Source organism: Protomyctophum parallelum (assembly GCF_964188405.1).
Source record: "Protomyctophum parallelum genome assembly, chromosome: 6".
NCBI classification, from domain to species: Eukaryota; Metazoa; Chordata; class Actinopteri; order Myctophiformes; family Myctophidae; genus Protomyctophum; species Protomyctophum parallelum.
Genome location: NC_139701.1, coordinates 25,546,836 through 25,560,972, shown reverse-complemented (window position 1 = coordinate 25,560,972; position 14,137 = coordinate 25,546,836). Strand labels below are relative to the sequence as shown.

Below are 14,137 nucleotides of genomic sequence, written 5' to 3'. Positions count from 1 at the left end.
TAAAGGTCGTGGCGTTCTTACGCACCAATCTCTCTCTCTCTCTCTCTCTCTCTCTCTCTCTCTCTCTCTCTCTGTCTCTGTGTCTGTGTGCGTCTCGATCTCTCTCGCAGCCTTCTGTGATTTCGCTTCGTCAACCATCGTCAACTTGTTGGATTTGCCTGTGTAGCCTATTTTTTTCACATGTCCTGGTCGATTCTAGACTGCCAGCTCTACTTTGTCTGGAAATCAAATGAACGGAACGTTGCGCGTTACAGTAAGTATAGCGTTTAGTTGTAGCCTAATTGTTTATTTGTTTTTATTCGAGTTGAGGGGGCCGCAGAACAGTGACTGTGCTGCTTTGCTTATAGGTCCGTACCGGACGGACTGTCTGTGCACGTTTCTCTTCAGTCTGTGTGACCTCTAGGCTCTTTCCACTGGGAATGTTTAGCAGTCGTGTTACAGAGAACACAGGCAGACCAATCTGGGTACCCATTGGCACTATACAGACAGACGGACCATCGTTTCCGACGCCGCAACCATATAAAACAGCTTCGCTCCAGACAGTGCTTTCTCCTCTAATATCTCGTCTCCCCTTCATCTTCTCATCTCCTCCTCTCGCTCTCCCGGTCTCTCATCCTCTCCTCCACCTCTCATCTCCTCTCCTCCTCCTCTCCCTCTCCTCCTTTCCTCCACCTCTCATCTCCTCTCATCTTCTCCTCTCCCTCTCAGCTCCTCCACCTCTCATCTCCTCTCATCTTCTCCTCTCCCCTTCCTCTCCTCTCCTCTCCCCCTCCGCTGCTACAGAAGATGCTGTCGCCTTTCTTGGTCAAAGTCCAGTTGGATTATGTTGAGATGAACCAGCGGACGATGTAAGCACAGCAGGTATGGCTACACATTAACTGTACATATACTGTACTGCATTTCACATATAGCTTTATTGAATGATTGACTGAATGAAATTGTTTGTTTCTGGGCTTTGGGTCATCATGTTAAACTCTTTAGCCTGTCTCGACATCGCTGCTAACTGCACTGTAACTCTGATGGAAATTAATGATTTAAAAATCCACATAGTGTAGGCCTTCTGTTACAATATAAAATATGCATTTCTATAAAGCTTTCACCAGTGTGGTGCAGACTCATGCAGAGTGACTGGGTCTGGTTGCTTATAAGTCTGCATGCAGAGAAAATATAGTTGATAGTTTTGGAGTGAAGTAGTGGTGGTTTGGGATGATATGGAGCGTTTTCTCAGTTGACTTGCTGTCGGGGTAAAAACTCAATCAAAACCATGCAATATTTACAAATGAGCTATTTGAAGCTGTTGCTTGTGTACAAGACTGTTTGTGTGTGTGTGTGTGTGTGTGTGTGTGTGTGTGTGTGTGTGTGTGTGTGTGTGTGTGTGTGTGTGTGTGTGTGTGTGTGTGTGTGTGTGTGTGTGTGTGTGTGTGTGCGTGCGCGTGCGCGTGCGTGCGCGTGCGTGTGTGTGTGCGCTGTTCAGCTGTTTCCAAAGCCATCCTAAAATGTTGGTGTCCTCCCAAGTAGGCTACAGTAGCCTAATACAAACGTGTGTGTGAGAGGGGCGGGGGGGGGGGGGGGGGTGGATTTGAATTGTCACCATTCTCTATCTATCCATCTATCTATCTGTGTGTCTATGCATCCCTCTCTCTCCCGTTCCATTTATCATGAAGGAAGGGAGGGAAGGGGAGGGGGGGTGGTCTGGCTGATTTCCCAAGGGGGCAGCCGGCCCACTGTCCACTATGCAGGACACGTACCATTACTGTATGATATAGTACATCGTCTCTGTGGGGTGGACACCTCATATGTCCAAAACGGTGGACACGGTGGGGACACGGTGACACAGTCGTTAGTGCTGATGGAAGGGAAAGGAACTGGTCGGAATAACGTGTTCCTTACACACGCTACGTCCAGCCGGTGAAACTCTCCCCTGTCAGGTGAAAAGGAGCAGCTTGGACTACTCATGCATAGAAGGAAGCATGAGGTCAGTCCGCTGCCCCCCCAGGTTGGCAGAGGAAGTGTAATGCCCAGAATTACATTCGATAATTGACACTAGGTGAAGAAATGGGTTACAAAATCGTGGGATAAAGATTATTAAAAAAACCCCCAAAAAAACAGATACTTTTCACGATTCTAATTCAAAAGTAGCAAAAGTAGCAGATCGACAAGTCGACAAATGTTTAAGAAATAGTGACAATAGGCAGGTTTGTGCCGTGTTGTGAGCTTGTAGAGCTGCTATTGTCACTAGTTTGGGTCCCAAGTCACATTACTTTAGAGGGTGGACTATATGGAATGCAATATGTGGACCTGCAAGGCGCACCGTTGCTCCGATCCGCATCAAACTTTGCTTCAAACTTCTTCTTCATCAGCATAGTCATACCAGGCGCGACATATGGGCCCTCAGCCCATGGGGGCCAATTTAGGCCCTCCTGGCACACCGGCACACCGTTAATCCAATCCACACAAAACTCAGTGGCCGAACATGAGAATAGTCTCACCAGGAGACCCCAGCATCGACAGGCACACATGCTGTTCAGATGTCTGCCATGGAAATAGTCACACACAAAAAACTAAATTGCACACACATAGGGGCACTACGGCAGTGTCTAATGCTTCAAAATGGCAATAACTCAATGACCATTGCTCTGATCAGTGCAATAGAGGGCTGGATTCGAAGGCAGCGTATCGGCCTTCAAATCTATCTTAAATACACAAAGAAATAACTGACATTTAATAATTGTATACTTTCAAAATGTTAGTGGAAATAGTCGATCTGCAAGCTCAGAACCACAAGCATCATTGAGAATGTTATATGTATGTATATGTATGAACATGTTTCAACATGGAAATAACGTAATTGCGATTGTCTGAAACGATGACAATCAGTCTAAACTGTGATAGGCCTGTATAGGAGCAAACAATAACAGGCGGCCCGTGGGCCTAAACTGGTCAGCCAGCTGGTCAGCCAGGCCCGACAAATTATTTAGCAAATAATTTACAATAATCTGAGAGTCCCACATAATAGAGGCTAGTGATTATCAAAGTGTAGGGGGCCTAGAGGGGTTTCCCGTGGGTCGCAGTGGGCCCACCCTCTTGCGTGTCGGGTGGGCCTGTACAGAAATAGTGGCGAGTTGTACTTCAAATTTAATTTGTAATTGTGCTTGAACTGATTCCACTTCAACTGCCTGGGTGTCAGTTGAAGTGGAATGATGACATGGTCACTGTCCATGGTGCTGAAATCTTAGGTTCTGTGTGTGTTCTCTCTGTGTGTGTGTGTGTGTGTGTGTGTGTGTGTGTGTGTGTGTGTGTGTGTGTGTGTGTGTGTGTGTGTGTGTGTGTGTGTGTGTGTGTGTGTGTGTGTGTGTGTGTGTTCTCTCTGTGTGTGTGTGTGTGTGTGTGTGTGTGTGTGTGTGTGTGTGTGTGTGTGTGTGTGTGTGCGCGTGTGCTTTGTTTCCCTGTGTTTGTCTGTTTGAACTAGTCCAGCTACATGAAATAAAACTGGTTTAAAATATTACTGACGGAGACAATAATAATAATGGAGGTGCCTGGCTGGATGCCAATGCAGGGAGGCCAGCATGGGGTTACGCTATGTGTCTCCTGGAGCGTGTCAGTCGCCTGGCAGCAGTATTCTGGAGTAATTGTGAACGCTCCAGGGATGTTTTAGTTTGTAAGGCATGTAAGACCTAGTGGGCATGTGTTTGTTTGTTGTAAAGCAACGTGATGTAATGTCAGGTTACGTCAAGTCATGATCATGCTCTCTGCGAGGAAAACTTCTTAGTGGCTACCAGTAGTTTACTTTCATAAAGCAGAAGGTATTTAATTAATAGCAGGTTCAGTGATATGTCTCTGTGTCAATGGTTTTAGGGTCCATTCTTCTCGTCTAGATTATTGTAACTCCATTTATTCCGGTCTCTGCAAAAAATCTTTATCCCACCTACAATTAGTACAAAACTCAGCTGCCAGACTGTTAACCAACTCCAAAAGACGCGACCACATACATCACCCCCACCCATATTAGCTACTCTCCATTGGTTACCCGTTAGTTTCAGAATTGATTTTAACATTTTACTCATCACTTTTAAAGCCCTGAATGGCCAGGCTCCTAGCTATGTCTCTGACATGTTGAAACCCTACAAGCCTGTGCGCCCACTAAGGTCCTCAAACAAGACCCTCCTGGAGACCCCTATACAGCTCAGCTTGTCACTATAAGGGCCCCCACGCTCTGGAATGCCCTACCTAAGATCAGTATCCACGTTTTAATCTCTCCTGAAAACCCACCTTTATGTTAAAGCCTTTTCTTAATTGTCATTTTTGTATTATTATGTATGTTTTGTGTTTTTATGCCTACTATTGCATGGATTGATCTTTTGTTGTTTTCTCTTGATGTAAAGCACTTTGTGACTTTGTCTAGAAATGTGCTATATAAATAATTTCATTATCATTAGGGCCTGTGTGGAGGTAGGCTACTGCAGTTGGCACAGACAGACAGACAGACAGACAGACAGACAGACAGACAGACAGACGTCTCTGCAGGTCTCTTCATCTTATCTGTGTGTTTCACTCCCTCTGAGCCGAACTGATCTCTCTCTGTCCCGATCCCAACGTCCGCCCTACGGACCCAACTGACTTACAGGCGCGTTTGTGTGAGGTGCATGACAGCTTCTAGGGCTGTATGTCTCGCTGTCGTGTTGTCAAGTGCCAGAGGGTTCAGAGAGAGCTCTCTCTATGACCCCTCTCCTTAAAAATATAATGTTTGAATTAAAGTAAAGAATCACACCCGTGTGAAGTGAGGGGTGCTCTTGTCGTTGTACGAATTTACATCATATTTGGCAGACATTTGACCTAATTTCTCCTTACATTGTCAATGGCAAATATGAGACGTGTAGGGAGACAATTTACGTCATATTTGGCGGACATTTGACCCAATTTCTCCTTTCATTGTCAATGGCAAATTTTGAGACGTGTGGGGACAAAAGCTGTATATAGGAGTGGCTAGCGCCCCTCAAAAACAAAAAAGATCTGCCGCATGAGTTCTCACGAAACTCTGGCCCCATTTAACCTTAAATGGCAGCTGTTTTCACGAGATCACACTACAGTCTGAGAGGCAGAAGGGAGAAGGCTTTACTTAATCTCATAGCAATTGCAGATCTACAAGTCCACATTACGTCACTGATGCAACGCGTTGTGGGCTTGTAGATTGGCTGTGTTTGCCACTTTGTCATACAACAAAGGATAGGCCTACATCATACATCAGCTGCCTCGCTGTGAACACACAGACTTCACCGCAGACACACACACAGTAATTATAACTAGACTCGCTCGTTACTAGAAAGCATACACGTTTAATCATCACACAACATCATCATTTTAATTGATTCAAAATGATAACAGTTCAAGCTGAAACAGGCATTCATGTGGTAGTGATGGCAGACAACAAGACTCTGTGGAAAAAGTGATGTAAAAACTATGTATGGATTATTCCTCACGGTAAAACTCCCCCTTTGTCACATTACTCTTGTTGCGTACCTTAATTTGAGTTAAACAACAACAACAAAAACAGCAGAGTGCTGTCCCATTCCTGTTTACCATTTAGAGTCCTTGCAGCCTCTCCCTCCCAGGCAGGCACTTACTGTACTCATCATACTGTACAGTATATACAGGTAGAGACTGCATTGGATCCCACATCAACATCGGTGCCATGACTTGTCCGTGCAACTTGCCATAACTACTACTGCAAGACATATCCTGAGTTGTGTGCAGTTTGGGGCTGTGTGTGTGTGTTTGTGTTTGTTTGAAAAGCTATTTTTTTTAATTTAACCAAGTACCCTGTATACAACATGTCTGGCAACAAACCAACGGTAGATATTTTGTATAAACCTGCTTCAGATATATCTACATTTAAAAGTATCACAAGTCGCCGAAATGTTCAACTGGTGCAGCTTGGTGCAGCCTGGTGCAGCTTGACTGGAATAATATGGTGGCCGCACTGACACATCGCTCCAATAAACAACAGCAGCAATCCGTTCCTATGTGTATTTGTCTATAGTTCAGGACTTACGGCCTTAGGGTACATTCGTCAGACATTTCCCATGTGGTCTTGCGAGTTGTAGTTAATTTGACTTAAGCCAACCAAGGCACTTCTTTCCTCTTGGTAGAAGCCAACTATAACTGCTTAGTTGCTGTCGATTGGATGTATGATCATGTGTGATGCATTGAGTTCCGTTTCCGCCGGACTTTGGGTGATGTCAGGTGTGTGAGTGGGAGAGGCGGAGTTTCCTCCTTTATGAATGAACTCTACTTCAGGAAGCTCTCAGAGAGGGAGGTGTGCTGCTGCTCTTGTGTGTGCAATGGGAGTTGATTAAAACATTTCAGCAGAAGGAGATCATATCGACATCGGTAATATTGGTTATCGGCCATAACAGCAATAAATTATATTGGATATCGATATCGGCCAAAATGTCTCATCGGCACATCCCTAGTTGTATCATGCCTTACAAAGTGGTACTAATGCAAACATATCGTTAACAAGGTAATTGATTAAGTACTGTGTAACTGATTCGGCCCCTGTCACATGACCGTGGGACTTTCGGATTTGGCCTCTAGCTCTCTCTCTCTCTCTCTCTCTCTCTCTCTCTCTTGTCACCACCACTATATAATCAACCATAAAACATTGATTTAGCATGTGTACTGTGTTGCTGTTAGACTAACAGCCCTGGGTGAGATATACAGAGATATGATATAACTAAGAAAGACACTTTATAACAGACAGGCAGTAGAGTAGAGCTGAGAGTTTAGGATAGACGTAAAAGCGTGTACAAAAGTACAAAAATGCAATACAAATACTTTGCATATAATGCACAATGCTCATACTGTACTGTAGCCTACAAATAATGCACATAGGCTACTGTGCAAATGGGTAATTGGAATGTACATGTCACACAACATCACATCACACAACATATGTGTGCAGTGTTCTAAATAATGTAACTGTAAAAACTGTTGCAGTATTGATGAGTCATATAGTTCGCAAGCAGCTCAGTTCCTGTATGGATCTGGATAGGAGCTGTTCTTCAGTGTTTACATCCTGTATAGGCACGGGCAGACATGGGCATCAAGTGGCCGCAAGTTCCATCCACTCACATTATATATTGGGAAAGACCACACCTGTGCGAAGTGAGGGGCACTCTTATCATCGTACATCATCATTATGTATCTAGTCGATTTGCTCAGACACATATGACGTAAATTCTCCATTCATTGTCAATGGGCATTTAATGTTTGTGTAAGATGAAAATCTAGCTGAATATAGGAAAAAAACTGAAAGAAGGCCCTGGTGCGACAAGTTGACGCAGCTGATGGGAGGACAGATACATCCTGTGTTTACTTCACTCCACCGGGGTTTTCTTTCTCACTTTTATTCAATGATCCAGCACTCCAAATGCAATGCAGACGATGCAGAACAATACATGTAAACATCCTTACATCACTTGTAGCCTAATTATCTCAATACAAACTGACCCTTTTTCTGTCAGCACCAAAGCTCCTTATCAAAAATAGCAGATCTACAAGCTCACAACGCGTCATGCTGCGAGACGTTGTGAGCTTGTAGATCAGCTATTTTTGGATAGCTGTAATAGATTTATTATTTTGTGGAAAGACCTGAGGCGACAAATTCTGTACAGAACTGGCATTTTTATTGGTCAGTTGTAACTGTGAGTTTGTGGCTGACCACCACCATCTGAAATTAAATGAAGATGATAAACGTTAAAATATCATTAAAACAACCATTCATTAATGTGCAATAAGTGTTAAATGGTTTATATTATGCAAGTATTGTAATAATTACTATAAAATCTCCATGTCTCTTCAGCTCTTTTTCGAACTATAATTCACTCAATGTATCCCTAGTCGTGTGGCCCTTAAGCAAGCCCCTCCCCCCCCCCCCCCCATGTCCTCTGGCTCACAGCGCAGGTATTAAGTGCCACAGATATAAATGTATGCTAATGTAATATGGGCAAGGAATTACCACTCCTCCGGATATAGGAGGCTAGAGTTTTTCATTCCCCTTTTATGAGCGTGGCTGCTGCTGTGCTGACCAGCAGAAAGACGCCCATAGTAATTATAAACCCCCTCCTGCTCGCCCACTGCCTTATTGGTTCTGCATTCACGTCTGTGCCAAGTGTGAAAGAGAGAAAAAAAAAGATGCTGGCATTTCCAGATAGCAGGAGAATGCAGGGGGAGGGTTGGGAGAGCATTAAGTTCTTCTTGTTCTTTGGCATGTGCAGCCTTCATCCACTGAGACCTGCAACCGCCCTGGGGATTACTGTATAGCTTCCGTTCTTACGGGAAGACCATTCCATGATACGACCTCTATCACTCCTGGCTTTATTTATTGGAAAATGTTTGAAAAGAATTTCCACATGGACATGGTTATGATGATTATGCAAATAAACTAACTTGTAATTGTGACAGGCCATCCTATACTGTACGTGAAGAATGAATGATGCAACCTTTATCAGACACACAGGAGTGTAATAAGTAATATGAAGCGACCTCAAATCCCCCTATGGGGATTTCACTGCAAATAAAAAAATACATGAACCTGTGTACTGGCGCCCGCTACCGAAAGTGACGTCAGACTTCGGTGTTCTATTGAGGCAAAGTCCAGTCTGTCTTGTCTCACACTGGCAGCCCAAAACCACTGTTGGCCTGTTTGGAATCAGATTAGCAAAAAACATATGGAAAGTGATTTTGTTTTGCTAATCAGATTTGAAGCACATTCGTGCATCTCAGGCTGCAGGACACTCGGACACTGAAAGAAACCTCATTTATACATTGTCGTTCGAAGATGTCGCTTACCAAAATTAGCCGATCTACTGTAGAAACTCTCCTCAGCTTGTGTAGATCAGAAGTATCCTTTTCCCTCTACACCAAATCTCATTGCTGAAATACACTATCAGCTTGTAGATATTTTCACAGAATGTTTGCCTGCATTCAGTGTTTTCGCAGAATGTTTACCTATTGTGGGGGGCACTTAATTCCCTCTCCTCTCCTCTCCTCTCCTCTCCTCTCCTCTCCTCTCCTCTCCTCTCCTCTCCTCTCCTCTCCTCTCCTCTCCTCTCCTCTCCTCTCCTCTCCTCTCCTCTCCTCTCCTCTCCTCTCCTCTCCTCTCCTCTCCTCTCCTCTCCTCTCCTCTCCTCTCCTCTCCTCTCCTCTCTTCTCCTCTCCTCTATCTCTCCATCGGGGGATCAGAGATGGGTGTGTTTTATCGTTTTTATCTATCCCTCTTTTATCAGAGCCAAGAGAAAGGAGTTCACTAAAAAAGTGGCCACTTGATGATGCTTTGTGAGCTGTAATGACAGTTTTAAAGTGATTAAAACCTCCTGAGCCCCAATCCCCCCACCTCATGAACAGCTCTCAGCGGGTAAATGGGGCTGGTCAAGGTCTCAGGTTCCAACTCCAATATTTTAGATTTTCCCTCCCGGACCCCCGTGGCGTTTAAGAGGTGAATGGATGGTTACAGGTAAGGTTGTGTTGTCTTTGAGCAAGGCACTGCACCATGTACTGCCTGTGACTGAAAGTAATCCGGTGTGGTGGCCTGTGTTGTCAGACACACGCACGCACGCACGTACACACGCACACACAAACACACAAATACACATACACAAACACACACACACACACACAGCTGCACAAAGAGAGAGGGCTAGGCAGGTCCATGGAGGCAGCAGATAACAGAATTAGACAAATTACATTTAGTCTGTTACCATGAAGCCCTGCTGGTTATGAACCCTGTTTTCTATCCATCAGCTAGCTGGCTGGCTGTCTGACTGACTGACTGACTGACTGACTGACTGACTGACTGACTGACTGACTGACTGACTGACAAACAGACGATCCTTGTTGACTCTCCACTCTGATATTAAAGTGTCTGATATTACAGTGTCTGATATTACAGTACAATGTCTCTCTCTGTGTATCTTTCTTTAAGAACAAAAAAAAAGAGCCTGGTGGCTCCATTGATTGATTGATTTATTGATTGATTGTTGATTGGTTGATTGAATATTGAATATAATTGAATATTTGATAACAGTATGACTTTTGATTCAGCCTGCAGTCTAGGTTTGGGATAACTACTCAGTGTGTCATGTTGACACTTCTAAAGTGATGAAACTCCAGGAATAGCTTAGTGTTGTGTGTGTGTGTGTGTGTGTGTGTGTGTGTGTGTGTGTGTGTGTGTGTGTGTGTGTGTGTGTGTGTGTGTGTGTGTGTGTGTGTGTGTGTGTGTGTGTGTGTGTGTGTGTGTGTGTGTGTGTGTGTGTGTGCGTGCGTGCGTGCGTGTGTGAGAGAGAGAGAGAGAGAGAGAGTGAGAGAGAGAGAGAGAGAGAGAGAGAGAGAGCATGGAGCACACTCAGCCTGATCGGCCCAATCCTGGAACAGTGAGTGAAGTGAAACCGGAGCGTCAGGACCACTTGTCCCCTGTGTACCCCCCTCCACGCACACCTCTCCCTTTCAGCTCCAGTGACACCAAAATGCAACACAAATATAGCTGAAGTTGACTAACAGTGGGTGATGTTCAGCCCACAGTGCCAGGGTCCAGTCTGTCCACAGTGGGTGCTGTTCAGCCCACAGTGGTAACCTAAGATTTTAACTCTCGTAGATGTATTTCTCTATGAGAGTTTTAGTGCTCTCACCCTTGTGTACACTGCAGAGACATTTCAGGAGTAGCAACATGCAAAATATAAGGCTTACCCTCTTGCACCCAAATGTTAAAGAGGTGGCAGGAGTTCTTGTGCAATGTATTAGTGACTAATACATTGCACATGAACTCCTGCCACCTCATTAGCATTTAACATTCGGCCACTCCAATAAAGAAATGTTTTAGTCCCTAAGTGGCCAAATGCCATTTCCCTCTCCTCGTTTACTTCCTGTTTACGTTGAGCGTGATTCTGGACACGCCTGCTCACTTCCCGACAGAATCGGCCACTTACGAGCCCGGGGGGGGGACTAAACATATGTTTCAATGTTAGAGTGATTGTCTGTCCTGATGAAGGTCGAATAGACCGAAACGTTGAATAAAGAGCAACATTTTTGGCAAGTTTCTGACAGTGTGCGGGACCCTTCTTTGTTTTTCAAAGATAACCTTTTTAAGTATGCTTTATTGCCCTACGCACCTGTCACTAGCCTTCTGAGGTGTGCCTTTTGTTAAAAATATTAGAGTATGTGAAATATCGAGTTTAGTATGTTATGGGTTACGTCATTGACATGCCCTTATACGGAGACCATCTGGAACCAGATTTATTTTTTTAACTGGGTTTTGTAGAGAATGGACAACATTTTACACCTGTGTGAAGTATCACTGTACATTATCATACATCATCTCATTCCGGCCAATCACAATTTGTGCCCTCACCTTCGTCATCAATGTTTGTGTTACGCATTGTTTGTGTTTACGCTATGACGTAAACTTTGACGGAATTTGACTATGGTGTAAAATTTGCACTATGACGTAAAATTCTCCATTCATTGTCAATGGGCCAGATTCAGGAAGCAATTTACGCTCATTTTTAGCGTACAGACATTTACGATCATTTCCACGTTACGTGTGGAATTCACTATTTGAACTTGGCCGTGACTGGTCATATACTGTAGTCCACTCATGTATATGTCAGCTAGGAGGGTGACGTACCAGTGGTCAAGGCATGCGTATTATGTATTTAGAAGAATGCTTATATGTCTTCATGCTGAATCAATTAATAGTCCCCAAACCTCAGAAAAATAGACATGGTGCAAATTGTATTTATTTTATAGGCTTGCATTCAGAGCTGAATTATTAGGTTGCTCAGTGTGTTGACAGACTTTCACATGATGATTTAAATAGACTAATGCCTTATAATGTCGCTGCATGGGCACATATCCGCCTCCATTTGTGTCGTGGTATTAATTTATAATAATGTAGGCTACACTGTATATTGATCACATGAACGCCACACACAGAACCGGACGATTAACCCTCAGTAAATAAAGGCAAAACTCTGGTCCCATGAAATCTGTGTCTATGTCCATATTCCATTTGAGTTCCAAATCCGATGTAGTGGGACAGTGGAGCGTTCCGAGGGAATCAATCACCCCAGTATTCAATAAAGCTCTGAATTACCTCTGCAAAGGTGCAGTGCGCAATTCCTCAGTAGAAAGAGCTTTTATAATAAATATCCTTGCTGAGTTTTAATAGAACCCTAAAGGTCCATCCAGGATATTTCATAAAAACACTGATTAAAGCCTCAATCTGTGATTTCTTCACCTGGCAGTATACAGTATGTAGAAAAACAGGAACAATGTTACTAAATCGTCATCATTTTACACAATGTGTTATTTGTTTATAGGAAACAATGGGGGCTTCTTTCACACTGTTTCACATAATAGGACTACAATTATTTTTCAGTAGTGACATTTTATTTTGCTTTTATCTGTGTGTCATGCTGGCATGTTGTCATATGTGGTCTTGAACTAACTGTTAAAGGTGTCTCTCTGTTTATGTTGTGGCAGGAATACACACATAAATGCATAATGCACTGTCTTGCTGTGTCTCTGCCGCTCTGTTTCTGTGTGTGTGTGTTCGTGCGTGCGTGTGTGCGTGCGTACGTGTGCACTTGTCGTGTGTGGGCACTTGTCGCGCGCGCGCGCCCGTGTGTGTGTGTGTGTGTGTGTGTGTGTGTGTGCGTATGCGTGTGCATGTGCATGTGTGTTTGTGTCTCTAAGGACCTATAACACTGGTGTGGAATTACACACGCTCTGATTGTCTTTCTAGAAGTACATCCTATACTCTAGAAGTACATCCTGCGCTTGATTGGCTAGTTCCACTCCAGCCTCGCCAGAGTCGCCAACACTGTTTATCCCATAGCTTAGAGTGACAGTGGGTCTGACTTTATAAATTAACAAAATTGTATAATAAGATTCTGTTGATGTATTGGAAAAAAGTGGGTGAGTGATGCGATTCTGTCTTCATTGATATATATACAGTGGAGAGATCTGCATAGATAGAGTGACCTCGGTATTGATTTATTGGATATTGGATCCTAGATTAAAAATGTTTTTAAAGAAAATTTTAAGGAAATCTGTACATAAACAGAGCAACCTTTTACCACTTTTGAAAAACAAAAATTGTTTTTTATGTATACCCATGTTTTTTTTTTGCTTATTTGCTAGCGTGATTTTGATTTAGCTTCTCCCAAAGCGGAGCCTTTAACGCCAAGTTTAACTGTAATCCATTTGTTGTAATAGATACTTTGCCGTGAGTGTTTCTGTCTGAATTGTAGAAACACTGTACATACTGTACAACAAAATCAACTGCTATTTGTGCAAAAGCTTACCCCAAGCTAACCTTTCCTATGTGGACATATATGCCAACTATATTTCTTACAGCAAATGCACAATTCTTATGGTTTTGTAGGTTAGGTTTCCCTCAGTTGCAATATAACAGCTCTGTGTAGCTACACATCATTTATATTCCCTTTCAATTGTACATTATTTTGTTTTGATTGTATTGATCCACTTTTGCTTTGGCAATGTTAACGTATGTTTTCTCATGCCAATAAAGCCAATTGAATTGAATTGAATTGAATTGAATTGAATTGAATTGAATTGAATTGAATTGAATTGAATTGAATTGAATTGAATTGAATTGACAGCACACAGGGAGAGAGAAGGGGAGTGACATGCAGTAAATGCACAGCTGTCACATGTGTCACGCGTCACAACCTACAGCAGGTGGTACGCGCCCCCCGTGACGCGTGATTTTTCAATCCATAATTACAAACCAAAGTTGCAGTCTGTTTTCCATGGCTCTCATCTCCATTCTCCGTGCTCTGTGCTCCATGGCGCAGTGGTTCTCAAATGTATTAATATATCAAGGACCAACAAATTGATATGCCGCGGACCCCCATTTGAAAATGTGTTGGACCCCCAGAAGAGAAGAGTTATGTTTTCATTTTTTATATTGTGCGTAGATCTGCTATTTCTGAATAGCCAACATATAAATGGATAAAGTAGATGATTGTGATGCTATATGTTAACTACTTTCGCTAGGGACCCCCTGGGGGTCCCCAGACCCCACTTTGTTAGTTAGCGTTATGGATATGACTCAAAT

At 43.4% G+C, this 14,137-nt stretch overlaps 1 protein-coding gene across 1 annotated transcript in view; it reads left to right on the top strand.

The window, feature by feature from the left end:
• Positions 1-766: 766 nt before the first annotated feature.
• Positions 767-14,137, top strand: part of LOC310859920 (protein FAM163A-like) — a gene marked incomplete at its 3' end in the record, with an annotated part of 19,661 nt that continues 6,290 nt past the window's right edge. Inside the window, exon 1 of the mRNA XM_083766686.1 lies at positions 767-861. The remainder of the gene's footprint in view (positions 862-14,137) is intronic.